The sequence below is a fragment of the Parasteatoda tepidariorum genome, chromosome 2 (genome assembly GCF_043381705.1).
Source record: "Parasteatoda tepidariorum isolate YZ-2023 chromosome 2, CAS_Ptep_4.0, whole genome shotgun sequence".
NCBI lineage: Eukaryota > Metazoa > Arthropoda > Arachnida > Araneae > Theridiidae > Parasteatoda > Parasteatoda tepidariorum.
The window spans coordinates 90,917,917-90,925,334 of record NC_092205.1 but is presented as its reverse complement, the minus strand read 5'-3'; the positions used below and the strand labels follow the sequence as shown (position 1 = coordinate 90,925,334).

The 7,418-nt window shown below is 28.7% G+C and overlaps 1 protein-coding gene across 2 annotated transcripts in view; it reads right to left on the bottom strand.

Annotated features, from left to right (window-relative positions):
- Positions 1–3,630, bottom strand: part of LOC107443997 (sulfotransferase 1B1) — a 9,628-nt gene extending 5,998 nt beyond the window's left edge. Inside the window, exon 1 of one of the 2 annotated variants that reach the window (XM_043043478.2) lies at positions 3,330–3,630. The gene's annotated coding sequence lies outside the window, so the exon portion shown is untranslated. Of the gene's footprint in view, positions 1–1,167; positions 1,405–3,329 lie in introns of those variants that run through there. The other variant, XM_043043476.2, reaches the window with a different exon arrangement.
- Between the last annotated feature and the right edge of the window lie 3,788 nt (positions 3,631–7,418).

Sequence of the window (7,418 nt, the reverse complement as noted above, 5' to 3'; positions counted from 1 at the left end):
AATAATAATGATAAAAAAATAGTGTTTTAAAAGTTTTTTGTATGTTTAATTTATTTAGCACTTTGTGCATACAAATAATTTTTAACGAACTTATTTTTTAAATTTTCTTTCTATATTGTTAGGTAAATATATTGATAAATTTCAATTTTATTTATTTTTTTATTATTTATTTTTAAACTAAGAAATTTTTCGTTATTTGTGCGATCATTTTTAGAAAATATAACATTAATATCTTTCTTAAGCAAGACATATACATCAAATTCATAAATTGATTTAAATCAATCTGAGTATGAAGTTTTGATAGAAATCCGACTTTCTGCGCCTTACAAGTAAATGAATTTCAAAAATACTATATCGCCATACATCGCTATATCGCGATACAAAACTGACGATGCATCACGATATAAAATTTCTTATGTCACCCAGTCCTACTCAAGAACTATTCGACCGAATTCGTAAAAATCTTGTATTTTGCCATTTAAAATTAAAAAAAATTTTTTGCAAGGAATTATCTTTGCCCACCACTGTAAAATTTTATTATTTAAACAGTTTTCGATCCGTTTAAAAAGTTTTGGAGATATAGCAAATATACAAGAAGTAAAATCATCATTAAGGGGTGAAAACTTTGAACTGCTGTCCTACCTAGAATATTGGGACACCTTTTCCCGGATTGCGTCTGCCTCCCGTATTTTAAAAGTCAGAAATCTAAATTCATTAAAAATATTTATATAATATAAAAAATAATAATTTTTTTTGCATGTAATCATTTTTGCCCACAACTATAAAATTTTACTATCCCAACTGTTTTTGATTCGTTTAAAAAGTTTTGTAGATATGGCAAATATACAGGAAATAAAATTATCAGTAAGGGTTCCAAACTTTCGACTATTGTCCTACCAAGGATATTGGGAAGCTTTTTTCGGATTGAAACTGCCTCCCGTATTTTAAAGGTCAGAAATCTAAATTCATCGAAAAAAGGAATGTTTGTTCAGAGGAAGTAGAATTTTAGAAAATCAGAAGCAATTTTTAAATTAGAGCAAAATGTTTCAAAATAAGTAGATATTTTTTGTTCGAAAAATTTGCAACATTCAAAATCATATTATTTTAATGGTACATTAAGAAAAACCATTTAATTCGTACATTTCAGAGAAATCAAATCATAATTACCTAAACTAATTTTATAAATCCACTGCTTCTTTATGTCGGAGATATAGCCTCTGTTACGGGTGGGGAGAACGTATGGTGCGTTATTTTTTCTTTTTTCGATCTGTATCAGATATAGCCTAGACGAATGGAGCCAAATGTTTTATTGGAGAAAAATAAATTGCGTAAATAGATTAAAATGTGTTATTATTTAAGATGGCTACCTTGAAAGCAATGAAGTATTTCTAGATAATTGTCGTTCAGACTGCGATAATTGATATCAAGAAAGTTAAATAATGTTATCTTTTTAAAGAATGTTATCTTTTTTAACGAAGAATAAGCACATAATTTTTAAGGAGGATTAAGTGACCCTTAAAACTATTAGAATTCATCAATTCATATTATAAGCAAAAAGACATCCCAATATTTATATGAATATGATAATAATTATAAACTGAAATTATGAATGAAATAATAATTATGAGCTGAAGTTATGAATGAATTATGAACTTGAAATATTAATTATGAACTGAAATTATAAATGAATTATGAATTTGAAATAATAATTATGAGCTGAAATTATGAATGAATTATGAATTTGAAATAATAATTATGAACTGAAATTATGAATGAATTATGAATTTGAAATAATGATTATGATCTGAAATTATGAATGAATTATGAATTTTAAATGATAATTATTAATTTGAGTTCGCGATTTTTTTTCTGCCCCTTAAAACAAGGAAAATTACTCAAAAGGGTTAAGAATTCCAGCAAAATCTTATTTTTCAGTAGATAGACAAAACAGTGATCTATATGAAATTCGAAAAAAAATCTGAATAATTTTCTATCTAATGATCAGATTTTTACAAACCAAGATGAATTTTACCTAAATTTCAATCACAATAGTTTTAGGAGTATATAGTAGAATAAACTTTAAATAAGTAAAAAAAGCTGCCAACCTTTAAGGAAAAAAAATGTAAAAACTATCATGCCATAAAGATGCACTGTGATTAAGAATCTTCTTCAGTAAGTTCCAGCCTTTGTGGTTGCTCCGCCTACATCCCCTCCCCCGTTTAAAGTAAATAATCTTAAAAACGACGATTTTGTACACTGTTAAATATTTTGAGCAACGTTGCACCAAAAATTGGTATTTTTACTAGAACCAAATATCAGTAAAAGGTTGCACCGAAAATAGGTGTTTTGAAGAATATCAAAATATTCAAATAAGCTTGATACATAAAAATATCAAAATTTATAAATCATTCACTTTTGTTTTGATAAAAATCCGAAAGTTATTAATTAAATAATAATAATCTAACACAATTCTCCTCAGGAAATGCAGCAAATTTGTTCAATTTGTAATACAAATTAGAATTATGAATAGTTAAAATTGAGAAACAAAATCTAAATCTACAATTAGAATATCATTTCTATCAAAATCATCTTATTAAGCAGAAATAAATTATATCAAACCACAAAACAGAAATAAATTTTTCCGTAGAAACTTATTTATCACTTTTTCAAATTTTATTTAATTTATTTTTAAATTTTTCTTTTGTTGTCTTTTCTATTTTTTTAAAATATTACAAAACTGAGGATATTTCATTGACGGGGTTTCCCCTTTTTTTATAACACATGCATTGTTCAAACACACAAGTAAAAAAAATTTCTATGAATGCTTTTCTTATGAATTTCATCAATACGATATCAATTCACAAAAGTGTTATCATTAGAGCCCGGATTTTGATTACCTAAAAAAATCTGAACAAATGCCCTTAGAAAATGCAAAAATTGCTCTTAAAAAGTGTAAAAAATGCCCTTAAAAATGCGAAAATTGTGCTAAAAATGCCTTATGACATGACTTAAATAAAGTAGAAGTATCGAACTAAAACAATGTTTTACTCTTTAAAATTATGAGTCATTTCAAAAACTATAAAGCAATGCAATAAATGTTCTACTTTCAATAAAGTTTGAAAAATATTTTATATCCTAAAATAACAACAAAAAAAAAAGGAAAATATATTGACTCCAAAGCATTTTCATTTTGTATAGAAACTTTAATGAATATAACAACTTACATATAATAATATTACTAAATATCAGAATTACATTGGATTATTAAATGTTTTTTGATATTTTGAAATGTAAACGAGTGTCTCTTGTCCGAAAGTAAATTTTTATACCTGGAGAAGCTTCTTTCAACGTCCACTGATGTTAATGGTGCGTACTTGAAAAAGACGGTCTCACTTACTGATAATTCTTCTTCAATTTGAAAAGTTGTTGCTTCACCTGTTAGTATCCTAGAGATTTTCTTCATTGTTTGGAAGCCAGTGTTCTTCTCCAAAACTTTGCTCAATTTAGCTGCTACACTTTGTCCTATTTTTCCCCTTGCTTTTTGCAACACTCGACTCACTACATCAATATAATTTATTGCATCGCAAAATTTCAATTCTTGTTTCTCCAAGCTTGTAATTGTCGAAGACACAATAGCAAAATTAGACTTGATAAATGATAAGTTTCCTTCGATTTTATCAGAAGCGAACGCGTTTAGCGCTATCTTAATTGATGCAGCATCTTCTGAATCAAAACTACTGACGATAGACTTCACTATCTTAAAATTTTCACTGTAGTATACACATGCATTCAACCAGGTACCCCACCGTGTGATTACTGATTTAGGGGGCAAAGCTGATTAGGAGCAAATGCTTTGAAACAGTCTAGAGCATAAATATATGCTCTAGCAAATGTTTTGAAACATTCCTTGAGAGTTACAATATGAAATGTAAAATTATAAGACAAATCTTGCATTTCATGCAATAAAAATACCCCAAAAAATAATAAAAATTGGAAAAAATTAACAAAAGCCTTAAAAATGCTTTAAAATGCAAAATACGCCACAAAATTTTAAAAAAATGCGCTATAAATCTAAAAAAATGCTCTAAAAGACAAAAAATGTCCAAAAATGCAAATGTCATCAAAATCCGGGCCTTAATTACCATTTTTAATTTCGTAAACAATCAGAACACCAATATTAAAAGTGGAGGAATAAACACTTCTTGACGCATATTAATTTTTCTTTGTCCGAAAAATCAAAACTCTCCCGTAAAAAAATAAGGTAAAATCTGGCAAATAAATCCGGATGAACTCTGGAATCATATGCAAAAATGGAATAATTATTTTATTATTTCTAATAACTCGTTCAAAAAATACGTCGAGGGATTTCACCGATTCTCACGCCTGGATAAGGGAAAACCTAAAATGTTAATTCCAGCATACTTTAATCGAAACTTAGATCTATATGCATGTGCATTGCATATATGTTGATTGAGTACAGTTTCGAATATTTAATGAATATTATCAAAAATTAACTTTTCTCACCATTGCTAAAAAAAAAAATTTCGGGAAGAACATATAACGAATTTTTATAGTAAGAACTAAAAAGAATTAGGAAAAAAATTTTGAAAACAACTTGTAGATAAAGTTGCAATAGTAAAATGATTAGGTTTAAGCTTTACTCCAAAATAATCAGGAGCAAAATTGCGTAACTACAATAAGAAATGTAGGACATTTTTGATTCAATAATGTTTAACTCAATAACTAAGAATCTGCTAATAGTAAAGAAACAAAAATGAACGTACGTCCATCACTAGGGTTGGTGAGCGACGCATTTAGGGGAAGAGCTCATATTGTATAAATGAGAAAGGTATTGCTTGTGAATATATCTTGATTGTATCTAGATCATGTCAATATCATGTCAAGATCAAATATCGATATTTGTAGAATATAAAAGGAGTAAAAATTTACCATTCTTTAACGTGTGATTAAACATTGAATAGGTGAGGAACAATTGATTTCAGAAGTTAGAGCTATGTCTTTTTTATCGTTCCTGTCTATTTTGCGCCATTGCATCATTATATTAGCACTTTATTTACAATAAATAAATATATTTAATTGGATTAAAAAGTAAATCAAATGTGTATTGGTGATCGAAATGGGCTGCAGGTGGCGTAGAGCAAAACTCTCTACCTATGGCAACACTTCACATGCTTTCCCCATTAGCGTGTGGAGAGTCATAGAGGAAGGAAGTACGTTAGTTTCTCCCTTGATTTTCATATAGATTAAATTCTTTTAAGTTGGAACTAAATGGAACTGAAAACTACATTAAACACAGTTCTAAAGAAAAGTATCACGGAAATTTTAAAAAATATTTTTATTAAATAAAAGGGAAATTATCGCAGTGCATTCCTATAAAACTGAAAAGAGGAGGAGAAGGAAGGGAGCAGGGTTAAAGCCATGAAACCGGTCTTTCCCCAATGGCGTATGCAAGTGTTGCGATTGCCAATATATATATATATATATATATATATATTGGCAATCGCAACACTTGCATACGCCATTGGGGAAAGACCGGTTTCATGGCTTTAACCCTGCTCCCTTCCTTCTCCTCCTCTTTTCAGTTTTATAGGAATGCACTGCGATAATTTCCCTTTTATTTAATAAAAATATTTTTTAAAATTTCCGTGATACTTTTCTTTAGAACTGTGTTTAATGTAGTTTTCAGTTCCATTTAGTTCCAACTTAAAAGAATTTAATCTATATGAAAATCAAGGGAGAAACTAACGTACTTCCTTCCTCTATGACTCTCCACACGCTAATGGGGAAAGCATGTGAAGTGTTGCCATAGGTAGAGAGTTTTGCTCTACGCCACCTGCAGCCCATTTCGATCACCAATACACATTTGATTTACTTTTTAATCCAATTAAATATATTTATTTATTGTAAATAAAGTGCTAATATAATGATGCAATGGCGCAAAATAGACAGGAACGATAAAAAAGACATAGCTCTAACTTCTGAAATCAATTGTTCCTCACCTATTCAATGTTTAATCACACGTTAAAGAATGGTAAATTTTTACTCCTTTTATATTCTACAAATATCGATATTTGATCTTGACATGATATTGACATGATCTAGATACAATCAAGATATATTCACAAGCAATACCTTTCTCATTTATACAATATGAGCTCTTCCCCTAAATGCGTCGCTCACCAACCCTAGTGATGGACGTACGTTCATTTTTGTTTCTTTACTATTAGCAGATTCTTAGTTATTGAGTTAAACATTATTGAATCAAAAATGTCCTACATTTCTTATTGTAGTTACGCAATTTTGCTCCTGATTATTTTGGAGTAAAGCTTAAACCTAATCATTTTACTATTGCAACTTTATCTACAAGTTGTTTTCAAATTTTTTTTCTTAATTCTTTTTAGTTCTTACTATAAAAATTCGTTATATGTTCTTCCCGAAATTTTTTTTTTTAGCAATGGTGAGAAAAGTTAATTTTTGATAATATTCATTAAATATTCGAAACTGTACTCAATCAACATATATGCAATGCACATGCATATAGATCTAAGTTTCGATTAAAGTATGCTGGAATTAACATTTTAGGTTTTCCCTTATCCAAGCGTGAGAAACGGTGAAATCCCTCGACGTATTTTTTGAACGAGTTATTAGAAATAATAAAATAATTATTCCATTTTTGCATATGATTCCAGAGTTCATCCGGATTTATTTGCCAGATTTTACCTTATTTTTTTACGGGAGAGTTTTGATTTTTCGGACAAAGAAAAATTAATATGCGTCAAGAAGTGTTTATTCCTCCACTTTTAATATTGGTGTTCTGATTGTTTACGAAATTAAAAATGGTAATTAAGGCCCGGATTTTGATGACATTTGCATTTTTTACATTTTTTGTCTTTTAGAGCATTTATTTAGATTTATAGCGCATTTTTTTAAAATTTTGTGGCGTATTTTACATTTTAAAGCATTTTTAAGGCTTTTGTTAATTTTTTCCAATTTTTATTATTTTTTTGGGTATTTTTATTACATGAAATGCAAGATTTGTCTTATAATTTTACATTTCATATTGTAACTCTCAAGGAATGTTTCAAAACATTTGCTAGAGCATATATTTATGCTCTAGACTGTTTCAAAGCATTTGCTCCTAATCAGCTTTGCCCCCTAAATCAGTAATCACACGATGAGGTACCTGGTTGAATGCATGTGTATACTACAGTGAAAATTTTAAGATAGTGAAGTCTATCGTCAGTAGTTTTGATTCAGAAGATGCTGCATCAATTAAGATAGCGCTAAACGTGTTCGCTTCTGATAAAATCGAAGGAAATTTAGCATTTATCAAGTCTAACTTTGCTATTGTGTCCTCGACAATTACAAGCTTGGAGAAACAAGAACTGGAACTTAGC